This window comes from Hordeum vulgare, chromosome 4H, assembly GCF_904849725.1.
Source record: "Hordeum vulgare subsp. vulgare chromosome 4H, MorexV3_pseudomolecules_assembly, whole genome shotgun sequence".
Taxonomy (NCBI): Eukaryota; Viridiplantae; Streptophyta; class Magnoliopsida; order Poales; family Poaceae; genus Hordeum; species Hordeum vulgare.
In genome coordinates, this window is record NC_058521.1 from 176,399,164 (window position 1) to 176,426,092 (window position 26,929).

Below are 26,929 nucleotides of genomic sequence, written 5' to 3' on the forward strand. Positions count from 1 at the left end.
CATGTTAAGTGTAGGAATATGTGCTAGATTTCAAGCTTCCCCTATGGAAAGCCATCACACGGCGGTTAAGCACATTCTTAGATACCTTGTTCACACCCCAAAGTTAGGCTTATGGTACCCTAAGGATGCAAAGTTTGATCTTATTGGGTATTCTGATGCGGATTGGGCCGGTGATAAAGTGGGACGGAAATCCACTTCCGGTGCATGTCAGTTTCTTGGACGCTCATTGGTAAGTTGGTCCTCGAAGAAGCAGAACTGTGTTTCTCTCTCCACGGCCGAGGCCGAATATATTGCAGCCGCAAGCTGTGCTACTCAATTGCTATGGATGAGGCAAACACTGAAGGATTATGGTATCATGTATCGACACGTTCCTCTTCTCTGTGATTATGAAAGTGCCATAAAGATCTCCATAAACCCCATTGATCACCCTCGCACAAAACATACTGATATTAGGTATCATTTCTTGAGAGACCATGTGCAAAAGGGTGACATTGATATTACCCATGTGGGTACCGACATGCAGTTAGCTGACATTTTCACCAAGCCACTTAGCACAGCTAGGTTCTGTCAACTTAGGCGTGAACTTGGTATCTTGGAGCTTGACAATATATCTTGAAATCTTGCACACATACATACACTCACATTATGGTTGTGTCTTGATGTGCGCATATATTTAGGGGGAGTGCGTAGTAATTCTATGTGTTTTTAAGCTTACAACGTACGCACAGATCATTTCATGCATGTAATGCTTCTAGGAAAACAGTGCTCATAGTTTGTCTTATATATATATATACCATGCAAGTCATCATCATCAAAACACTCCCCTCCTCTATCTCTCGGACGTCCGGCTCATCTCGGACGTCCGGCGCCAGAACATCCTCCGGACGTCCGACACCTCTCGGCCGTCCGACGCCTCCCGGACGTCCGACGCCTCGGGGCTCCTATATAAAGCTGGGCGCGGGGCTGGGCCTTTTGCCCTAATCCCCAGCGCCCCATTTTCCCCCAGCCGCCGCCGCCAGCCCTGGGAGCTGCTCGAGGAGCACCTCCCCAGCGCCGCCACCCACGAGATCGAGCCGATCTCCTTCGCGGATCCCCTATTCCTCCGTCCGTACTCTTCACGGGATCCATCTCAGGTTGCTCCTCCGTCTTTTCTCGCATTGGATTTGATTTCCCCCATGTCTCCCCTTGTTCGTTCCTCATTTGGGGATTCTTCATCCGCGTAGGGCCTCATGGGAAAGACCAAGCACACCGCTCGGAAGACCGTGGCCGGCTCATCCTCTCGCATCCCTATGAACACGGGGTCGGAATCGGATGAGCCACACCGTCCCTTCAAACGGGCTGCCCGGCGTTCTCCGCCCCGGCGGTCTGCGTCTCCCTCGCCGTCTGATGATGCTGACCCCGACTTCGAGGAGGAGCTTGCCGCCGAGGAACTTCCTCAACCCGTCGCTCGAAGGTCCAACCTCGGGTCTCGCAGGGCGTCCTACATGCCACAACCGCCTCCTGCCCAGCCTGAAGGTGAAGGTCGCCGCATCTCCTTAGAGCCTCCTGCCACGTTAGGTCGTAATATCACAAACTTCACCACACTTGGGGCTGCTTCCTATCTTACTTTCCGCCGCGACGTAAATCAATACGAAGTCGGCAGTGATTCTACGGATTCACGTTTTCGCACAAACGTCCAGGCGGACATCTTTTCCACCGTCATAGTTCCTAAGGGTTTATCTAATCATCTTTACATTGATATTGAGCATATTCGCAAGCACCCGGCGAAATATCCGGGTGCGATTGAGCTTATTGAGTCATCGGGGCTTGCCGCTCCATTTGCTCTTCATTACGACTATAATGCTGCTGCCATTCACCAGTTCTATGCCACATGCCATTTTGGCTCCGACAATACTGTCACCTGGATCACCTCTGACGTTCGCTTCAAAGCCACTTATGCTACTTTTGTTGCCGCACTTGGTTTTCCCCATTCCGGTTATAAAATACATAAGGATGATCCTAACCATGCGCCTAAGACTATTGACGTGTGTGGACACCTCCTCAAACCACTACGTGAGCTTGATGAGGATGAGCACCAGAAGGACCTTAACCAGGTATCCATCTGGCGCTCACCTTACTTCATTATCTTTCGGTGTGTCATCCGCACCATCTATCCCAAGATGGGTGATAAGGGTTCTTGTAGTGGCTATTGTATCGACATCATGTACCACTTGTTCGAGAACCCCAAGACCAAAATCAATGTGCCCCATTTCCTATGGCATGAGATTCGGCTTGCTAGCTTTCAGTACAAGCGAGCCTTTCCTCATGCTCCTTTCATCCAAGCACTTATTAACCACGTTGCTGATTTCTCTGTGGCTACCACTCACATCCATCGCAAGTGATCCATTCCCGCTCACATGGCAAATGATTTTGCTCCCAAGCACGCCCCTTCTTCCTCTACTACCACTCGCCGCACTGCTGCACGGGCCGCCACCCCTTCATCTAGCTCCGCTTCTCTCGGTCGCATTGCCAAATTCCTTGGCAAAGCTCACTCTGCTTTGATGAAGGCTGTCTCCTTTCAGTGTGGTCAAACCCATGATGTGGTTTCCCGCGTAGTTTCCTCTCAGAATGCCCTCAAGGCTCGTTTGAGAGCCTCGGGCGATCTTACTGTGAGTGATGATGAGGCCCCTCCTGCTGCTCCTTCCATTGACTTTGGCTTCCCTTCTGGTCCTGAGTGGTCTGAGTTCTTTGACGAGGCTGGGGGCAGTGGTTTGGCTGATGATGCTGATGATGATGGTGATGAGCTCTGAGTTTGGTTGGTGTTATTGATGGCTCCCTTTTTGGTACTTGGTGCCAAAGGGGGAGTAATGTAGCGTAGTTAAAATTTTTATTCTCGTCATTTTTAGTCTTTGGAGATTTAATGTAATGGATAAAACTCATGTATGGCTACTTATGACTGGTTGTGATTTGCTATGATATCATCATAGACTATTATGACTTGCTCCTTTATTTCTATGATGATCTATTATTCTTCCATGTTGATCCATTTGGAGCTTCGATTTCTTTATCATGCATATCCTAAGGGGGAGCTCCGTACTAAATATCTCCTAGACTATAATGTATGGTTAATATTTTTGAGACCTATGTATATGTTGTCATCAACTACCAAAAAGGGGGAGATTGAAAGTGCATGCTATGACCCTAATTGTCTTTTGGTGTTAATGACAACACATACATAGGAAACTAATCCTATTTGTTGAGTGTATCTCAGGACGGCAAGTACTTTAGTAGATTAAGATTTATGTGCCAAAGGTTGCCTGAAAAGATTGGTGAGTTATATTTCGAGAAGACTCGGGATTAAGAAGAGATGCTGTAGAATAGTATTTTGAGTTTACTGATATTGAGTATAGGGATCCTGCACTATTAAGAGGGGATCACAGGCTTTGCGATAAACTTGCTCATACCACATCTCTACAACCATATCAAACACCACATACTGTCCACTCTCTACAATTCAACATATGTCCAATATCCTCGGACATCCGGCTCCCTCCAGAAGTCCGAGGGCCGGACATCCGGCTGGCTTCGGAAATCCGCAGCCAGACACCAGTAGTTTGTTAGGCTTATATCTCGGAAATCCGGCTCCCTCAGGACGTCCGAGGGCCGGACGTCCCGCCAAGCTCCGGAAATCCGGAGGTCAACACCAGTAGTTTGTGTGCACTATATCTCGGAAATCCGGCTCCCTCCTGACGTCCGAGCGCCGGATGTCCGACACCCATCGGAAATCCGGAAGCCACCACCACTAGAAATCGTGATGTATAACACGGACTTCCGGGCCACTCCGGACGTCCGTATGCTGATGAATTCAAATACGTTCAGGCACATCTACAGGCCTCGGACGACCGACTCCTGTCGGACGTCCGGCCGCTGATGAATTCAGAAGAGTTCCAGGCATGCCTACAGGTCTCGGACGTCCGACCCCTGTCGGACGTCCGGACCCTCACGGACGCCCGGACTTCCGACAAGTGTCGGACGTCCGGACCCTGTGTGACTTATTGCACCTCCAACGGCTGGATTTCACTCCACACTATAAATACTCTTCTCCCACCTCGTGAAAGGGAGTTCAACACAGCTAAGACACATCCAAGAACACCTTTCCCCTCACTCACTCTTGTCTACACCAAATCCTAGATCCCAAGAGCATTTGTGAGTCCTTTTGAGTGTTGTTCCAATCAAAAGATAGATCGTCTCTCTCTCCTCCTTCCCACCAAAGTGATTTGTGATTTGAGCAAGTTTTGAGCAATCCCCGTGATCTTGTTACTCTTGGAGGTTGGAGACTCCTAGGCGGTAGGAGTTTTCGGAGAGGAATCAAACCATTGTGATATCCCCCGGAAAGTTTGTGAAGGTTTGGAAGCCACCTCAAGGCTTACCACTAGTGGTTGAGAAACGCCTTCGTGGAGTTATCTCAAAGGGAGAATAGGGTGAGCCTTCGTGGCGTTGGTGTGCCTTCGTGGTAACATCCGCCCCTCTAACGGTGACATAGCTTCCCTCCAAGGAAGTGAACATCGGGATACATCCTTGTCTCTCTCGGAGTTTCGATTATTCCTAACCCTAACTCTCTACTTGTGTTAATCCTCATTACATACTTGTATTTGCCTATTGTTTACCGCTTGCCTTGCTTCACTCCTAATAGCTTACTCTTTGTCGTAGCAATTATTAGGCTTACACTTATATTCCGCACTTTAGCCTAAAATTGCTAAGTAATTGTTAAAATTTGGATTTGTACCTATTCACCCCCCCTCTAGGTCCATCTCGATCCTTTTCAAGGGCAGATTTGGAGTCTGATTTGGGCTCCGGAGAGGGGAAATCGACGCCGTCGTCATCACCAACCATCCTTCATCACCAATTTCATGATGCTCTCTGTCGTTTGGGAGTAATTACATCACAGGCTTGCTGGACGGTGATGGGTTGGATGAGATCTATCATGTAATCGAGTTAGTTTTGTAAGGGTTTGATCCCTAGTATCCACTATGTTCTGAGATTGATGTTGCTATGACTTTTCTATGCTTAATGCTTGTCACTAGGGCCTGAGTGCCATGATTTCAGATCTGAACCTATTATGTTTTCATGAATATATATGTGTTCTTGATCCTATCTTGCAAGTTATAGACACCTATTAGGAGTTATGATCCGCATCCCCCAGTGTGACAATAACTGTGATTCTTTCCGGTAATTACCGTAGTTTGAGGAGTTCATGTATTCACTAAGTGCTAATGCTTTGGTCTGGTTCTCTATTAAAAGGAGGCCTTAATATCCCTTAGTTTCCATTAGGACCCCGCTGCCACGGGAGGGTAGGACAAAAGATGTCATGCAAGTTCTTTTCCATAAGCACGTATGACTATATATGGAATACATGCCTACATTACGTTGATGAATCGGAGATAATTTTGTATCACCCTATGTTATGAGTGTTGCATGATGAATGCCATCCAACATAATTATCCTTCGTTGATCCATTGCCTACAAACTGTCCACATATTGATCTTTGCTAAGTTACTTTTTCGTTGCTATTGTTACAACCACTACAAAACTGCTACTGTCACATTTGCCACCGTTACCGTTACTTCCATAATACTTTGCTACTAAATACTTTGCTGCAGATATTAAGTCTTTCAGGTGTGGTTGAATTGACAACCCAGCTACTAATACTCGAGAATATTCTTTGGCTCCCCTTGAGTCGAAACAATAAATTTGGGTTGAATACTCTACCCTTGAAAATTGTTGCGATCCGCTATACTTGTGCGTTATGAAGACCTTTTTGTGGCGCCGTTGCCGGGGAGCATAGCTTCATTCTCTGAGTCACTTGGAATTTATATCTGTTGATCACTATGGAGAATCTGAAAGATGCTAAAACCAAGATATACCCCTCAACTACGATGGCAGGTAAGGAACTGCCATCTAGCTCTGCACTTGATTCACGGTAAGTTATGAGTAAATTTGCAACACCACCACCTGCTACTGAATCTAATATGTCACAAGTAATTGATGATGCTACTTCTGCTATGCATGATGCTTATGATGATACTTTTCTTGGTATTATTGTTCCACTTGGTGAATTTGTTGATGAACTAATTGCTAGAGTGAATGTTGAAACTGATGATATTTCTGAATCTGATGAAATTATTGAAACTGAACACTATGATGCACCTTCTAGACCTAGCTCTCCTAGATATGAATTTCTTAATATACCCAAGGGTTATGTTATGGAAGGAGAAGTAGCTAGGGACTTTCTTGCTTGTAAGGATAGAGATGATCTTAAGAAATTGCTGTGCATGTGGAAGGAAAAATCTTTGAATGCTAGAATGCAATACGATCCCAAGTTTGCTACTTCACCTATCTGTGTTACTGATAAGGATTATGAATTCTCTGTCGATCCTGAGTTAATTACTTTGGTAGAATATGGCCCTTTTCATGGTTATGAATCTGAAACTGTTATGGCACTCCTTACTAAATTGAATGATATAGCCACCCTATTTGCTCATGAGGAAAAAATCCGTTATTACTATATTCTTAAGCTGTTTCCATTCTCATTAAAGGGTGATGCTAAGATATGGTTTAATTCTCTTGCTCGTAGTTGTGTGCATAGTCCCGAGGATATGATTTACTACTTTTCTAGAAAAAAAATCCCGCCCATAAGAAACAAGCTGCCTTGCAGGAAATATTTAACTTTGTGCAAACTGAAGAAGAGAGTCTCGCACAAGCCTGGGGGAGGCTTCTCGAGTTACTTAATGCTTTGCCTGATCATGCTCTCAAGAAAAATGAAATACTTGATATCTTTTATAATGGACTAACAGATGCTTCTAGGGACCACCTAGATAATTGTGCTCGTTGTGTTTTCACGGAACGAACTGTTGAACAAGCTGAACTACTATTGAATAATATATTGATCAATGATAATGATTGGACTATTCTCGAACCACCTCCAAAACCAACTCCGAAGAAAAGAGGTATTCTATTCCTTAGTCCTAAAGATATGCAAGAGGCAAATAAATCTATGAAAGAAAAAGGTATTTAAAGCTGAAGACGTTAAGAATCTACCACCTATTGAAGAAATACATGGTCTTGATAACCCGACACGGGTAGTAGAGGTAAATTATCTTCGTAGATTTGATGAAGGTGAGATCCGTTATAATAAGTCCGCTAGCCAATGCTTGGATGAATTTGATAACTTTGTTGTTAAACAAGAAAATTTCAATGCTTATGTTAGTAGACAATTGAAGCATAATGATTTGCATGCTTGATCGCTTGGGTGATTATATGCTTACATGCTTGATCGCTTGGGTGATTATATGAGTAGAACTGTTAATGACCTTAGGCTTATTAGTAAACATGCTTCCATGGTAACTACTCAAGTAGAACAGGTACTTAAGGCTCAAAATGATTTGCTCAATGAGATAATTAGTAAGAACAATGACCATTCTGTTAGAGTTGTGACTAGAGGTGGTAGAATGAATCATGAACCTTTGTATCCTGAGGGCCATCCTAAGAGAGTTGAGCAAGATTCTCAGGGAGTTAATATTGATGTACCTGGTCCTTCTAATAAAAGGAAAAAGAATGATGATAGGACTTTGCATGTTGCTAGCAAACCTGTTGTAGAGTCACATGAAAACCCAAATGATATCTCTATTTTTGATGCCGAGACACAATCTGGTAATGAACATGAACCTAGAGATAATATTAATGATGATGTTCATGTTGATGCTCAACCTAGTAATGACAATGATGTGGAGATTGAACCTGATGTAGATCTTGATAACCCACAACCTAGGAATAAGAGATATGATAAAAGATATTTTATTGCTAGGAAGCATGGTAGGGAAAGAGAACCATGGTTTCAAAAACCCATGCACTTTCCTCCTAAACCATCCAAGAAGCAAGATGATGAGGATTTTGAGCGCTTTGCTGAAATGCCGAGACCTGTCTTTTTATGTATGCGCTTAACTGATATTCTGAAGATGTCTCCTTATGCTAAGTACATGAAAGATATTGTTACAAATAAAAGAAAGATACCAAAAGCTAAGATTTACACCATGCTTGCTAATTATACTTTTAAGGGTGGAATACCAAAGAAACTAGGAGATCCCGGAGTACCTACTATACCATTCTCTATTAAAGGAAATTATGTTAAAACTGCTTTATCTGACCTCAGAGCTGGTGTCAGTGTTATGTTGTTCTCTTTATATCGTAGACTTGATTTGAATAAGTTGATACCGGCTGAAATCTCTCTGCAAATGGCTGATAAATCAACTGCTTTATTGATAACCCACAAGTGTAGGGGATCGCAACAGTCTTCACAGGTAAGTTAAGCCAATTTATTGATTCGACACAAGGGGAGCCAAAGAATATTTATAAGATTTAACAGTTGAGTTGTCAATTCAACCACACCTGAAAGACACTTGCTTGGCAACGAAATATTAGTAGCAACGGTGATATGGAAGTGATGGTGGCAACGGAAATAACAGTGGCAAAGCAACGAAAGTAAAACGACGAAAGTAAAGCTATTTGTGACCAGCAGGATTAAAACACTATAGGCTAAGGAGATGGATGGTTGGTCATGGATAAGAGATATCATGTATTTAACTTGAGGCAAGGCACATAGAAAAGTAATGATCATCTAGGCATATATCAAACATTAGGCATGTATCCCGAGGTAGTCGTGCGTGCTTGCAATAAGAACTTGCACAACATCTTTTATCCTACCATCCCGCTATCAACGGGGCCAAAAGGAACTTACGGAGATTAAGGTGCTCCTGTCAAAGAGCACTGGAACAAAGCATTAACAATCAATGGATACATGGAATCCTCAAACTATAGCCCATCCCCTTTAGTGTTCTAAGGTGTCATCATTGGGATCGCCGGTTCCGGACTATAATAGGTGCATATTACTCATAGATAGGATATAGAACACAAATATATCCATGAAAACATAAGGTATTCAGATCTGAAATCATGGCACTCGGGCCCAAAGTGACAAGCATTAAGAGTAACAAGTAGTAGCAAAGATGATAAACACCATAGTAGATGATAGGCAACATGCCCCCAACAATCCGACGAACTATTACATGATCTAAATCATCCAATCTCTCCCATGCCCTTCACCTACAGCAGGGAATTACTCACACATGATGGGAGAAGCCATGGAAGTATGATGGAGTGGTGATGGTGATGACGATGGCGACGATTTCCCCTCTCCGGAGGCCAAAACAGCCTCCAAATTAGCTCTCCCGAAGAAGAACTGAGGGTGGCGACGGCTCTGCATCGAGAACTTGCAAAACGACTTCTGTTCTGGAATTTCCTCGTCACGGGTAAAAATAGGAGCCAAAGTAGGGCATTAGAGCGGGTGGGCCCCACCCAGGCGGCCTCCCGGCGTTGCCAGGGGGCAGGTCGCGCTAGCTGGTCGCTTGGGGGCCCTGTGGTTCCCCTCTACCCCATCTTCTAGCCTATGGTCCCTCCCGGTGCGTGGATTTTCTTTATTTTTTATGGGAATTTTCCGGGACATCTAAATATCCATTTTCCTACACACAAGAAAACGATACATGCAGCTTTGCTGAAAACAGCGTCAGTCCGGGTTAGTTTCATTCAAATCATGCAAGAATGAGGCCAAAACAATAGTAAAAGTGTTTGGCAAATTTGAGACGTATCATTTACCCATCGGTATTTGTGAGGATGTGCATATTGTGGTTGCAAATGTTACTATCCTAATGGACTTTATTATTCTTGATATTCCTGAGGATGACAGTTTGTCGATCATCCTTGGTAGACCCTTTCTGAATACTGTAGGGGCTATTAGTGACTGCAATAAAGGCAACGTCACTTTTCATGTTAATGGTAATGATCATATGGTACACTTACCGAAGAAACAACCTCAAGTTCATGGTATCAACTCCATTGAAAAAATTCCACTGTTTACTATTGGAGACTTTGAATTTCCTCTCCCTAGTGTAAAAAAGAAATATGATATACTTATTGTTGGGGACATGCATATCCCCGTTGAGGTAACCTAGTGTCATTCGAAAGTCCTGTGGTTCCATGTCATTTAAAATAAGGTTTGTCAATAAGACTTGATCAACATTATCGATGGATTATTTTTGACGGGCATGAGATGGATAAATTTAGAAAGCACAACCTTATGTACTCAACTTTTATTTTCTGTTCCTTAGTTTCAGTTTAGTAAAAATGCTATTATTTCTGTGTTTTCCGTTTTATCCGTGCAATAGAAAAATGACTTGAAAATAAAAGTTCTCAAAACGCACTGAAAATTTAGTATGAATATTTATGGAATAATTAAGAAATTTTGGTAATAAGAACACATCAGGGAGCTGCACCAGTGGGCCACAATCCTCCAGGGCGCAACTACCCCCTGGGCGCGCCCTTGGCTTGTGGGTCCCACGTGGGGCCCCTTCACTTATTCCAGCACCCATCCACTTCGTCTTCCTCCAGAAAAAATCCCGCCATTGCTCAAACTCGTGTTTTAGCTCATCTTGCTGCCACTTTCAATCTCCTTGCTCAAAGTTCTATTTGCAAAACTATTTTAGGGGATTGTTCATCTGTATGGGACTCCTCCAATGATCCAATTAGTTTTTGTTCTAGTGCTTTATACGTTGCAATTTTTTGCTGCTGTGGTGACCTTGTTCTTGAGCTTGCATGTCAAATTTGTAGGGTCCCAAGTAGTTTTGATGCATGATATAGCTTCTAGGCACTTGAGGGAGTAGTTGCTACAAGTTTTGGTTGAGATTTGTTCACCCTTATTTGGAGTCACTAAAAATTTCAGATTTTTTTTTCAGAGAAAGAAAAGATGAGGAGATTGTTGAGAGGCTCTTTAAGCCGTGGTTTTAAAGAAAATTAAAATGAGAATCCTAGATACAATATTCCTCGCACCGCGGAAGTTCGACCATATGAGTGGCCAAGTGAGGCATTCTTGAGGGTGGCCGGAATTTATGAAGATTTCTACTATCTAGGAGAAAATGCAGGCATCACTGACTTCATCAACGACAAGTGTGACCAGTATCTCCTATTACTAATACTTTCGTGCAAAATTTTCACTTTTATCCTAGGAAGAATCCTCCCATGGTAGAATTTCATTTATATGATGTGCCTAAGGAAATGTCACTTTATGATTTTGCAATGTTTGCAAAATACCTTTTGAGGGCAGCATCAGTGAACCACGTCCTAGAGACATGGAGGATTTTATTTCTGCAATCACTACAGGGGAAGAGAGAGGGGTGTCAAAGGCAAGGGCGGCCATCGTACATTTTCATGTTCTACGTTATTATTCATTATTTGCAAGAAGATGTTCAGTTGGTCGTGACAAGAGTGGAAGCCTAAGTGTTCCCGACCTGGCTATTCCGCGCCACGCTTTATTTGCTGATAGAACTTTTAGTCTGGGCGCTATAGTGGCCCAACGGTTGAACTTCAATCGTTCGAAGGGCCCGATATTCGGAGGTATCTATGCATCTCGTTTGGCTAAACACTTTGAGATACGTATTAGGCTTGACGAGGAAGAGGAAATGCTACTTCCTATAAGATATTTAGATTATGATAGGATTGCAGCACATGATTTTATTAAGAAAGATAACGATAAGAGGCTGCTTTATAACTTAGTATTTAGTCAGGGTACTTGTGAGATTATTGCTTTGCATGCTTCTTCTTTGTTTGATATCCATTCAGGCAGGTACACTATGATGACCGAGGACATTTGCAAACATTGGTGCCTGTCAGAACCCCCAACACCTGAGCCTGCACTGGCCCTCGATCCGTACCAGGTTCCAGTTTTTCGGTGGGAGCCACAGGAGCTCGCAAACTAGTGGAACCCTCAGTACCCTCCGGAGTATCCAAGAGAGAATTATTTCCAGCCATGGCCTTAGACCAACTTAGGCCAAAAGCCTAAGCTTGGGGGAGTACGTATTTCACCGATACTACATTCATGTTCACACACTCACTCCAGTTGTCGGTGTTCATACTTTTTCATTGTACCATCCATTGTAGTTTATCTCTTCTTTTTGTTTTCTTCTTGTGTGTTTCATTAACCTTGAGAAAATCCAAAAAATTAGTTCTAGCTTTACCTTCTAGTTTGTTTAGTTGTAGTGTTAAAAGAAAACCCAAAAAAAAATTTCGTTCTTCTTTTGCTTGTTGGGGTCTTTCCCGTGTAAATAGTTTTTATTTCTTCTTTGGGTCGTAAGGAGAAGACCACGATGACACGTTGAGTGGCTCTCATATTCATTATAGTTTATCTATCAGAGAGCCCATACTACCTTGTCTTCTCCTTTGAGTTATTGCTTGCATATTCCAACTTAGTCCAATGCACGTACACTCTTATTATTATTATTCACACCGTTCGGTCGTGCAAGTGAAAGGCAATAATGACGATATATGATGAAGTGACGGAGGTGGAGAAAAGTGGTATGAACTCGACCTATTTTGTTTTATAAATATGATTAGCTCATCGTTCTGGATTCAGCTCGTTATGAATTGAACATGTTTGCAATGACAATTAGAGATTATAGTTACTTATGCCATGCTTAATTATCTAAGAGTGATTAATAATTTGTCTTGAGTGCAACATGCATATTAAAATGGTTGTGATGCAGTATGATAGAATGGTATCCTCCTCCGAATGATTCGAGTGGTTTGACTTAGCACATGTTTACGCATGTAGTTGAAACGAAACCAACATAGCCTCCACGATGTTTATGTTCAGGGTGATTTATATCCTACTCATGCTTGCATTCAATGTTGGTTAATCTCAAAGCATGTTTATGACTATTGTCGCTCTCTAGTTGGTCGCTTTCCTGTCTCTTGCTAGCCTCCACTTGTACTAAGCGGGAATACTGCTTGTGCGTCCGTTGCTATAAACCCAAAATTTGTTTCATATGAGTCCACCGTACCTACCTATATGCGGTATTTACCTGCCGTCCCAAGTAAATTTGCATGTGCCATACTCTAAACCTTCAAATAAATGTTCTGTTTTGTATGCCCGAATCACTCATGTAGTGATTAGGGACTGTAGTATCTTCCATGCTAGGCGGGTTATTGATGACGAGTTGATGGATATACTTCTCGCCCCTCGTTGGTTACCCCAAGTGGAAGGTGGAGATGTACTCAGCAGCAGATTTCCCTTACACGGAGATTGTAAGGTTTATCGAACCAGGAGGACTCCTAGGATCAAAAAGTATGTGTCTTCCACCCTGGCGCTAGAAGAAGACATGGACCTGCACAGACAACAAATAACTTTGCTCCCAACGAGTACAAAGAGGTTATCAATCTCTCCGGCCTTGTAGTTTGCAAAAGATCAAAACACAAGCGGGAAGGTAATAGTGATTGCAACGGAAAAGTAAATGAAAGCGGTAAATGATGGAGGTGTAAAGAATGATGGTGATATGGACCGGAGTCACATGATGTTCACTAGTGATGTGTCTCTCCCAAAAGACGATAAACAACTATGCTTGGGTAAACAAATCAGAGTTGGCAAATTGACAGAATTATGATCGCAGTGCAATGCTAATTATGCTACTTGATAGTTAGAGGTTCAATAGTAATGGGCAGTACGCCAAGACAAGTAGACCGTTTATTCATCAGCATGTACTTACTAATCATCCACCTTGAGATATCTATCCAGAACATCTCGCGGGTATTAAGTTGCGAGCCCCACCCAAAGTGTAAACTCAAAGCAATGGACAACTTCATTAACGAACTATGCGTAAGGTAAACAATCCTTGCAACCGTGGTCACAAGCACCATTGTTTTCTCCCTAGTGGCAACAAGCACATCCCCTAGTCTCATGTTTCTATCACTCAAGCTAGACATCGAGGGGCATGAACGCACAATCTTGCATAACGCTCCCTCTTGGAGTTACGATCTACTACTCGGCCAAAGCAATAAATAGCAACGGTGAACATGCATGAATCACTAAGGAACATAATATAAAAGGATAATCAAATATATAACTCATAACAATCTGAACATAATCTCATAATCCATTGGATACCAACAAACCCGAGCATAGCAAAAGCAAGATAATTACATAGATGCCTTGATCATGTAGGGCAGCTCACAAGGACTAACCATTGAAGCACAAGATTGGAGAGAAGACATCACATAGCTACTGGTCATGGACTCATGGTCCAAGGAGGACTACTCACGGCATGTCCGGAAAGCGTCCATGGCAGTGGAGAAGCTCCCGGAGGTTAATCCTCCCTCCGGCAGGGTGGCAGGAAGAGGTCTCCTGACGCTCCCGATCTCGGAAGCGCCGCGGCGGCGGAACGACAGAGAAATTCGTGATTCTAGAAGTTATGTAAGGGTTTCCTCTCGGGACTCTAATTATAGGCCAAAGGAGGGCACCAGAGGAGGTGGGACCCACCCAGGTGACCTCCTGGCGCGGCCTAGGGCCTGGCCGCGCCAGCAGGCCCTGGCCCCCTTTGGCCCATCTTCGGTGATTCGGAAGCTTCTGTTTCGCTGAATTTTTTTATATTTTTTCTGGAATTTTTCGGGCTTCGGAAAATTGGGTGAAAGCCCGTGTAAAATAGACATCAGCAGACAGAAACCAACACTGGGTGCACTGAGTTAGTAGGTTAGTACAAATATGTGTAAAATGATATAAAAGCTTAGCAAAACATATAACAATGTCACCCAAAAGATCATGGAACAAGCATAAATTATAGATACATTTGGGACGTATCAACATCCCCAAGTTTAATTTCTGCTCGTCCTCGAGTAGATAAATGATAACACAATAATTTCTGTTGTGACATGCTAACACACATATAAGAACTTCAAAGTAAAGCAAGTAAAATATGCAATTCAAGTCAAGACAATAACAAGCAAGAGTCTATATCTAGTATTGAGTGTAGCAAAGTAAGAACATAAAGGTGCAAGAGCTCTTGCTGTCCGTGACTCGAATGTCTACAAATGGTGTTTGCATGCAAGAAGTGGGAGATGGGTTGAGATCATAAAATATATTTTTTTAATTGAGAGCCAATGTACTAAAATTTCACACTTATTCTCCTTCGGAATCTTATTTTGACTCATCCCTAGACCACTAGTCAGGCACAAATCAAAATGATCCTCTTCCTTTCGATTTTGAGCACTCATGCAATGGATGAGCATAAGCAAGATATGTTGTCACTTAGGATGGCAAATAGAATAATGATGGGGAAGGAAGACAAAAAAGTGTGAAAGGCTCACATCAATGAGGACAACCATAGGTGAGAGAAAGCCAAATGATAGATATGATGTGAGGAGTAGGGATTGCCATGTAACAGATGCACATATGAGCTAAGATAAGCTATCCAATGGAACTAGTGGGGGTGCATCCAACTTGTTTGCTCATGAAGACCTAGATCTCATTTGAGGAGGCTCATCATTGGAATATACAAACCAAGTTCTATAGTGTAAGGGTCCCCACATAGTTATGCATGAATGACAATCTCTATGTAGTACAAATATAATAATGGAGTACGAGTGTGGATCTTTCAAAAGGAATAGTAGTGTTGCCCCCTTCTCTTTTTTTATTTTTTTCTCTTTTCTCTTTTTTTTATTTTTTGTGGCCTCTTTGGTTCTTTCTTTTTATCTCTCATTTGTCCTCTTTGGGATCTTTTGTTTTGCCCACTTTGGGATCTTTTCCTTACTTAAGGGCAACACTCTATGTTTTACATGAATAAAAAGAAAAATCATCACACTTTATAAGAAGTACTCAACATAAAGAGAAGTGGAAATTATCATGATGTATGCAAATGTATGCCTCTGCTAGTGTAGCAGGATATGCAATGATACTAGCGCGTCATGTAGCAGTAATAAGGGCAAAGCCCAACTAGCTGTTGGAGAACGTCGCATGGGAAACAAAAATTTTCCAACGCGCACGAAGACCTATCATGGTGATGTCCATCTACGAGAGGGGATGTGTGATCTACGTACCCTTGTAGACCGTACATCAGAAGCGTTAGTGAACGCGGTTGATGTAGTGGAACGTCCTCATGTCCCTCGATCTGCCCCGCGAACCGTCCCGCGATCAGTCCCACGATCTAGTGCCGAACGGACGGCACCTCCGCGTTCAGCACACGTACAACTCGATGATGATCTTGGCCTTCTTGATCCAGCAAGAGAGGCGGAGAGGTAGAAGAGTTCTCCGGCAGCATGACGGCGCTCCGGAGGTTGGTGATGATCTTGTCTCGGCAGGGCTCCGCCCGAGCTCCGCAGAAACGCGATCTAGAGGTAAAACCGTGGAGATATGTGGTCGGGCTGCCGTGGCAAAGTTGTGTCAAATCAGCCCTAAAACCTCCATATATATAGGGGGAAGAGGGAGAGCCTTGCCTTGGGGCTCAAGAGGCCCCAAGGGGGTCGGCCGAGCCAAGGGGGGAAGGTCTCCCCTTCCAAACTGAATCCAACTTGGTTTGGAAGGTGGAGTTCTTCTTCCCTTTCCCACCTCCTGCTTTTTTTCCTTTTTCTCTTTGATTTTCTTCCTATGGCGCATAGGGCCTTCTTGGGCTGTCCCACCAGCCCACTAAGGGCTGGTGCGCCACCCCCAAGGCCTATGGGCTTCCCCGAGGTGGGTTGCCCCCCCTCGTGAACACCAGGAACCCATTCGTCATTCCCGGTACATTCCCGGTAACTCCGAAAACCTTCCGGTAATCAAATGAGGTCATCCTATATATCAATCTTCGTTTCCGGACCATTCCGGAAACCCTCGTGATGTCCGTAATCTCATCCGGGACTCCGAACAACATTCGGTAACCAACCATATAACTCAAATACACATAAAACAACGTCGAACCTTAAGTGTGCAGAACCTGCGGGTTCGAGAACTATGCAGACATGACCCAAGAGACTCCTCGGTCAATATCCAATAGCGAGACCTGGATGCCCGTATTGGATCCTACATATTCTACGAAGATCTTATCGTTTGAACCTCAGTACCAAGGATTCATATAATCCCGTATGTCATTCCCTTTGTGCTTCGGTATCTTACTTGCCCGAGATTCGATCGTCAGTATCCGTATACCTATTTCAATCTCGTTTACCGGCAAGTCTCTTTACTCGTTCCGTAATAAAAGATCCCGCAACTTACACTAAGTCACATTGCTTGCAAGGCTTGTGTGTGATGTTGTATTACCGAGTGGGCCCCGAGATACCTCTCCGTCACACGGAGTGACAAATCCCAGTCTTGATCCATACTAACTCAACGAACACCTTCGGAGATACCTGTAGAGCATCTTTATAGTCACCCAGTTACGTTGCGACATTTGATACACATAAAGTATTCCTCCGGTGTCAATGAGTTATATGATCTCATGGTTAGAGGAACAAATACTTGACACACAGAAAACAGTAGCAACAAAATGACACGATCAACATGCTACGTCTATTAGTTTAGGTCTAGTCCATCACATGACTCTCCTAATGATGTGATCCCGTTATCAAGTAACAACACTTGCCTATGGCCAGGAAACCTTGGCCATCTTTGATCAACGAGCTAGTCAACTAGAGGCTTACTAGGGACAGTGTTTTGTCTATGTATCCACACAAGTATTGTGTTTCCAATTAATACAATTATAGCATGGATAATAAACGATTATCATGAACAAAGAAATATAATAATAACCAATTTATTATTGCCTCTAGGGCATATTTCCAACAGTCTCCCACTTGCACTAGAGTCAATAATCTAGTTCACATCACCATGTGATTCCAACGAATCCAACACCCATATAGTTATGGGGTCTGATCACGTCTTGCTCATGAGAGAGGTTTTAGTCAACGGTTCTGAAATTTTCAGATGTGTTCTTTACAAATCTTTATGTCATCTTACAGATGCTGTTACTATGTGCTATTCAGAAATACTCCAAATATCTACTCTACTATACGAATCCGTTTCACTACTCATAGTTATTCGGATTAGTGTCAAAGCTTACATCGACGTAACCCTTTATGACGAACTCTTTAACCACCTCCATAATCGAGAAAAATTCCTCAGTCCATCAGTTACTAAGGATAAATTTTGACCGCTGCTAGTGATTCAATCATGGATCACTCTCTGTACCTCTCAACAGACTTTGAGTCAAGGCACACATCAGGTGCGGTACCCAGCATGGCATACTTCAGATTCTACGACCAAGGCATAGAAGACGAGCTTCGTCTATTCTCTTTATTCTGCCAGGGTCAGGTTTTGAGTCTTACTCAAATTCACACCTTACAACTCAACCAAGAACTCCTTCTTTGCTGATCTATTTTGAACTCCTTCAAAATCTTGTCAAGGCATGCATCTTGTTGAAACTTCCATTAAGCGCTTTTGATCTATCTCCGTAGATCTTTGATGCTCAACGTTCAAGTAGCGCAATCCAGGTATTCCTTTGAAAAACTCTTTTCAAACAACCTTGTATGCTTTACAGAAATTCTACAATACTTCTAACCCACAATATGTCAACCACATATACTTATCAGAAATTCTATAGTGCTCCCACTCACTTCTTTGGAAATACAAGTTTCTCATAAACCTTGTACAAACCCAAAATCTTTGATCATCTCATCAAAATGTATATTCCAACTCCAAGATGCTTGCACCAGTCCATTGAAGGATCACTGGAGCTTGCATACTTGCTAGTATCTTTAGGATCGACAAAACCTCCTGGTTGTATCACATACAATGTTTGCTCAAGGAAACCGTCGAGTAAACAATGTTTTGACATCCTACGTGCAATATTTCATAAATAATGCAGCAACTACTAACATAATTCTAACATACTTTTAGCATCGCTATGAGTGAGAAGGTCTCATCATAGTCAACTGTTTTATCTGGTCAGAAAAATCTTTGCGACAAGTCGAGCTTTTCTTAATAGTGACTTATCACCATCGTCGTCTGTCTTCCTTACAAAGATCCATCTTTACTCAATAGTCTTACTACCATCAAGTAGTTCCTCCAAAGTCTACAGTTTGTTTTATATATGGATCCTCTCTCATATTTCATGTCTTCCAGCCATTTGTCGGAATCTGGGCCCACCATTGCTTTCTCCATAACTCGTAGGTTCACTGTTGCTCAACAACATGACCTCCAAGACATGGTTACCGTACCACTCTGTAGTAGTACGCAACCTTGTCAACCTACGAGGCTTGTAGTAACTTGATCTGATGCTCGATGATCACCATCATCAGCTTTCACTTAAATTGGTGTAGGCGCCACAGGAACAACTTCCTGCGCCCTGCTACACACTGGTCGAAGTGATGGTTCAATAACCTCATCAAGTTCTACCACCCTCCCACTCAATTCTTTCGAGAGAAACCTTTCCTCGAGAAAGGATCCGTTTCTAGAAACAAACACTTTGCTTTCAGATCTGAGATAGGAGATGTACCCAACTGTTTTGGATATCCTATGAAGATGCATTTATCCGCTTTGGGTTCGAGCTTATCAGACTGAAACTTTTTCACATAAGTGTCGAAACCCCAAACTTTCAAGAAACGACAGTTTAGATTTCTCTAAACCTCAGTCTATACTGTGTCATCTCAACGGAAATACGTGGTGCCCTATTTAAAGTGAATGCGGTTGTCTCTAATGCTTAACCCATAAACGATAGTGGTAATTCGATAAGAGACATCATAGCATGCACCATACCAAATAGTGTGTGGCTATGACGTTCAGACACATCATCATCTTATGATGTTCTAGGTGGCATGAACTGCAAAACAATTTCCACATTGTCTTAACTGCGTACCAAAACTCGTAACTCAGATATTCATTTCTACGATCATATCGTAGACAGTTTATCCTCTTGTTACGACAAACTTCACTCCGAAACAGAATTGAACTTTTCAATATTTTAGACTTGTGATTCATTAAGCAAATACTCTAGTATCTACTCAAATCGTCATTGAAGTAAGAACATAATGGTATCCACTTCGTGCCTCAGCACCCATTGGACTGCATACATCAAAATGTATCACTTCCAACAAGTTACTATCTTATTTCATCTCAATGAAAACAAGGCCTTGCTCATGTGGTATGATTTGCATGTCACTAGTGATTCAAAATCAAGTGAGTATAAAGATCCATCAGCATGGAGCCTCTTCATGCAATTTATACCAACATGACTCAAGCGGCAGTGCCACAAGTAAGTGGTACTATCATCATTACCTCGTATCTTTTGGCACCAATATCATGAACATGTGTAACACTACGGTCGAGATTCAATAAACCATTGAAGGTGATTATTCAAGAAAATAGAGTAACCATTATTCTCTTTAAATGAATAATAGTATTGCAATAAACACGATCCAATCATGTTCATGCTTAACGCAAGCACCAAATAACAATTATTTAGGTTTAACACCAATCCCGATGGTAGAGGGAGCGTGCGATGTTTGATCATATCATCCTTGGAAACACTTCCAACACGTATCGTCACCTCGTCTTTAGCTAGTCTCCGTTTATGTCGTAGCTTTCATTTCGTGTTACTAATCACTTAGCAACCGAATCAGTATCCAATACCCTCATGCTACTAGGAGTACTAGTAAAGTATACATCAACATCATGTATATCAAATATACTTCTTTCGACTTTTGCCAACCTTCTTATCTACCAAGTATCTAGAGTCGCTCCGCCTCAGTGACTATTCCCCTCATTACAGAAGCACTTAGTCTCGGGTTTGGGTTTAATCTTGGGTCTCTTCATTAGTGCAGCAACTGTTTTGCCGTTTCACGAAGTATCCCTTCTAGCCCTTGCCTTTCTTGAAACTTAGTGGTTTTACAAACCATCAACTATTGATGCTCCTTCTTGATTTCTACTTTCGAAGTGTAAAACATCGCGAATCGCTCAAGGATCATTGTATCTATCCTTGATATGTTATAGTTCATCACGAAGCTCTCACAGCTTGGTGGCAGTGACTTTGGAGAACCATCACTATCTTATCTGGAAGATTAACTCCCACTTGATTCAAGTGATTGTCGTACTCAGAAAATCTGAGCACACGCTCAACGATTGAGCTTTTCTCCTTTACTTTGTGGACAAAGAATCTTGTCGGAGGTCTCGTACCTCTCAAGAAGGGCACGAGCATGAAATCACAATTTCATCTCTTTAGAACATCACTTATGTTCCGTGACGTTTCAAAACGTCTTCGATGCCTTGATTCTAAGCCATTAAGTATTTTGCACTGAACTATCGTGTAGTCATCAGAAACGTGTATGTCGGATGTTCACAGCATCCACAGACGACGCTCGAGGTGCAGCACACCGAGTGGTGCATTAAGGACATAAGCCTTCTGCGCAGCAACGAGGACAATCCTCTTCAAAGTTTGCTACTATCAACTTTCAACTAAATTTTCTCTAGGAACATATAAAAACAGTAGAGCTATAGCGCAAGCTACATCGTAATTCGCAAAGACCATTAGACTATGTTCATGACAATTAGTTCAATTAATCATATTACTTAAGAACTCCCACTCAAAAAGTACATCTCTCTAGTCATTTGAGTGGTACATGATCCAAATCCACTATCTCAAGTCCGATCATCACGTGAGTCGAGAATAGTTTCAGTGGTAAGCATCTCTATGCTAATCATATCAACTATACGATTCATGCTCGACCTTTCAGTCTCATGTGTTCCGAGGCCATGTCTGCACATGCTAGGCTCGTCAAGCTTAACCCGAGTGTTTTGCGTGTGCAACTGTTTTGCACCCGTTGTATATGAACGTTGAGTCTATCACACCCGATCATCACGTGGTGTCTCGAAACGAAGAACTGTCGCAACGGTGCACAGTCGGGGAGAACACAATTTCGTCTTGAAATTTTAGTGAGAGATCACCTCATAATGCTACCGTCGTTCTAAGCAAGATAAGGTGCAAAAAGGATTAATATCACATGCAATTCATAAGTGACATGATATGGCCATCATCATGCGCTTCTTGATCTCCATCATCAAAGCACCGGCACGATCTTCTTGTCACCGGCGTCACACCATGATCTCCATCATCATGATCTCCATCAACGTGTCGCCATCGGGGTTGTCGTGCTACTCATGCTATTACTACTAAAGCTACGTCCTAGCAATATAGTAAACGCATCTGCAAGCACAAACGTTAGTTTAAAGACAACCCTATGGCTCATGCCGGTTGCCGTACCATCGACGTGCAAGTCGATATTATCTATTACAACATGATCATCTCATACATCCAATATATCACATCACATTGTTGGCCATATCACATCACAAGCATACCCTGCAAAAACAAGTTAGATGTCCTCTAATTTTGTTGTTGCATGTTTTACGTGGTGACCAAGGGTATCTAGTAGGATCGCATCTTACTTACGTAAACACCACAACGGAGATATATGAGTTGCTATCTAACCTCATACAAGGACCTCCTCGGTCAAATCCGATTCAACTAAAGTTGGAGAAACTGACACCCGCCAGTCATCTTTGAGCAACGGAGTTACTCGTAGCGATGAAACCAGTCTCTCGTAAGCGTACGAGTAATGTCGGTCCGAGCCGCTTCGATCCAACAATACCACGGAATCAAGAAAAGACTAAGGAGGGCAGCAAAACGCACATCACCGCCCACAAAAACTTTTGTGTTCTACTCGAGAAGACATCTATACATGAACCTAGCTCATGATGCCACTGTTGGAGAACGTCGCATGGGAAACAAAACTTTTCCTACATGCACGAAGACCTATCATGGTGATGTCCATCTACGAGAGGGGATGTGTGATCTACGTACCCTTGTAGACCGTACAGCAGAAGCGTTAGTGAACGCGGTTGATGTAGTGGAACATCCTCACGTCCCTCGATCCGCCCCGCGAACCGTCCCGCGATTAGTCCCACGATCTAGTGCCGAACGGACGGCACCTCCCCGTTCAGCACACGTACAACTCGATGATGATCTCGGCCTTCTTGATCCAGCAAGAGAGACGGAGAGGTAGAAGAGTTCTCCGGCAGCGTGACGACGCTCCGGAGGTTGGTGATGATCTTGTCTCGGCAGGGCTCCGCCCGAGCTCCGCAGAAACGCGATCTAGAGGTAAAACCGTGGAGATATGTGGTCGGGCTGCCGTGGCAAAGTTGTGTCAAATCAGCCCTAAAACCTCCGTATATATAGGGGGAGAGGGGGAGCCTTGCCTTGGGGCTCAAGAGGCCCCAAGGGGGTCGGCCGAGCCAAGGGGGGAAGGTCTCCCCTTCCAAACCGAATCCAACTTGGTTTGGAAGGTGGAGTCCTTCTTCCCTTTCCCACCTCCTCCTTTTTTTCCTTTTTCTCTTTGATTTTCTTCCTATGGTGCATAGGGCCTTCTTGGGCTGTCCCACCAGCCCACTAAGGGCTGGTGCGCCACCCCCAAGGCCTATGGGCTTCCCCGAGGTGGGTTGCCCCCCCGGTGAACACCCGGAACCCATTCGTCATTCCCCGTACATTCCCGGTAACTCCGAAAACCTTCCGGTAATCAATTGAGATCATCCTATATATCAATCTTCGTTTCCGGACCATTCCGGAAACCCTCGTGACGTCCGTGATCTCATCCGGGACTCCGAAGAACATTCGGTAACCAACCATATAACTCAAATACGCATAAAACAACGTCGAACCTTAAGTGTGCAGACCCTGCGGGTTCGAGAACTATGCAGACATGACCCGAGAGACTTCTCGGTCAATATCCAATAGCGGGACCTGGATGCCCATATTGGATCCTACATATTCTACGAAGATCTTATCGTTTGAACCTCAGTGCCAAGGATTAATATAATCCCGTATGTCATTCCCTTTGTCCTTCGGTATGTTACTTGCCCGAGATTCGATCGTCAGTATCCGTATACCTATTTCAATCTCGTTTACCGGCAAGTCTCTTTACTCGTTCCGTAATACAAGATCCCGCAACTTACACTAAGTCACATTGCTTGCAAGGCTTGTGTGTGATGTTGTATTACCGAGTGGGCCCCGAGATACCTCTCCGTCACACGGAGTGACAAATCCCAGTCTTGATCCATACTAACTCAACGAACACCTTCGGAGATACCTGTAGAGCATCTTTATAGTCACCCAGTTACGTTGCGACGTTTGATACACACAAAGTATTCCTCCGTTGTCAGTGAGTTATATGATCTCATGGTCATAGGAACAAATACTTGACACGTAGAAAACAGTAGCAACAAAATGACACGATCAACATGCTACGTCTATTAGTTTGGGTCTAGTCCATCACATGATTCTCCTAATGATGTGATCCCGTTATCAAGTAACAACACTTGCCTATGGCCAGGAAACCTTGGCCATCTTTGATCAACGAGCTAGTCAACTAGAGGCTTACTAGGGACAGTGTTTTGTCTATGTATCCACACAAGTATTGTGTTTCCAATTAATACAATTATAGCATGGATAATAAACTATTATCATGAACAAAGAAATATAATAATAACCAATTTATTATTGCCTCTAGGGCATATTTCCAACACTAGCATGAGGCTTTACGATCAAGCAAAAGCATGTATGACATGAAGATCAAGCCATGAGATGGTGGATGTTGCATGGCAATGTATCTCGGAAAGGCTATGGAAATGCCATAGTAGGTAGGTATGGTGGCTGTTTTGAGGAAAGATATAATGAGGCTTATGTATGTCACAACGTATCATGTCATGGGTTTGGATGCATCGGCGGAGTTTTCACCAACTCCCAATGTGAGAAAGGGCAATGCACGGTACCGAAGAGGCTAGCAAAATATGGATGGTGGAAGTGCTAACAATCGAATACTCACATTAGTCCGAAGAACTCATGCACTTATTATCGGTAACTCTTTATCTAGTTAGGAAATTCACAAAGAGACAAGTACCCCGAGGAGGAGTGTTTGGGGGTTTGGTTATCCTTGCGCATCCTCGACTCATGGTAACGTGAGGGTGCTCTATATATTCCAACCCCTCTAGAGGTTAGCGATCAATTTAGTAGCTAGAGTTCTCAACTATTTTTAGTTTTTGAAAAACACACGGATTTCCCAAAATACGACACCTATCTCTAATAGGCTCAAACTCTTGGCACCAATAGTCCAAACGTTACTCAAATCAATACCTCAAAACTATTGCAAGTCACTACTATACTTAAATAGCAACCTCAATTACCTACTCATGCAAGGCACACAACTCAATGCAACAAGCCAACTCTCTAAACAATATAAGCATGATAACTTAAGAGAGTTCAAGAAAAAACCTAAATAATAGCTCTTAAAAAGATAAGCATGAAAACTAAGAGCTAAGCATGACAGTAGCTACGAAAAGATGAAGAACACACAAAAAGGATAAGCATGAAAACCTATGTTGTGTTACAGAGTGGAATGGGGATACAAGTGTAACTTAGCCATAGTACACTTATGTGATTGGGTTAAGTACTTTCCTCAAACCCTGGAGTTAACTAGCATGGGTGATGTGGAGTTAACTTTTGCGAGATTGTACCTTTGATGATATAGGGTGATTTTTGTCCCGAGATAGTGGTTAGACTATTGGCATCTAAGGAATGTGCTTAGGGATAAGATGATAGATGTTCACTCACATCCTAAGTTCCTTGAAACCCCCAAGCTTCACCCGACCATAAAATGTTTAGATTATGACAATAGGGAATGGTTCTAAGTCGTTAGACTATGGCCAATACTCCACCCCGACCGCGACCAATCATGTCTATGAGGAACATGGGCATGAAGGACTAGATTGTGTTGGACCACAAACCCCTCGGCCATAGCAAGTCCCCTCTCTCCTCACCTCTCTCATGAGCACTGTGCTTATGTGATGCTTGGATAAGAATGTAGTTATCCTCATGGATGACATACTTATTTACCCAATAAGAGGAGGAACACTTCAGTCCTGTTTGGACAAGCCACGGGAACACCGATCGCCATGCCTCTCAATAGTAAGGTGCTATATCGAGGGGATGGGCTCCTCGACACAATCTCAAGGCAGCATAAGTCAATCCTACCAGAGCGAGGCGAAGAATCATAATGGTTGGGATACCACAATGAAGAAGAAGAAGCAGTATAAGTCAACCACCGATCCTGCGCCAGTTACAACAACTATGTCAAGAAACATCGACGTTCAAGCTGAAGTCTTTGGACAACTAGAGAAATCTGAGAGCCTCTTGCATGTCCAAATCAAGGACGAGAGTCCTAATTGGAATATGGTCAAGACCTGCCAATGGTGATTCACCCTCCCTGCCAAGCAATATACCTTAGGGATCTGATGACTGATTTATACTCCAGAGTAGCCAGCTCATCCAGGAACCCTCAAAAACCTTCGTAGATGGTAGGACCCGTTCTAAGCACTGAGTCTCTGGGCTTAGACTCATGGACGAGACCCAATCCATACCCTTTTACGAGAAGCTACGAAGAGGCTAGAAGGCCAAACATCTGAAGACAAGCTGGAAGCATGTGCTAGTAACGACAACGACGAACGGCCAGAGACGAACGAAGCTCATACATGTGCAATGTACTCAAGCAGAAGATCTTGGCACAAAAGCATGGGACGACACACTTCAACACTCTCGAGGGTGCAGACCACCTACAATAGTAGAACACCGGCTCTAAGGGAGTCCAGGACTTCCCCGTTAGTGGGGAGCTACGCGAAGACCTTGACCCTTATATCCTAACACAAGACATCTAGATGTCACTAGCCGACATGAGCAGCCCTAGGACCAGCACCCAAACACACTACCTTCCATGTATTCCGACTTTGGAATAAATGTGCAAGCCATAACCTTACAGGAACTTAGCTCACAAAACCCTTGAACCTTAGTCAATCCCAACTTACTGCAAGAACCCCATTCACATTCAGATGATGACGCGCAAAGCATTCACAGTTGTACCATCAAGCACTTCAAGACCCACAGAAGCAACACGAGAACGTGGAGACTGCCTCCGAACTAAAGTTATGTATCTCTCCAATGCCTAGCCT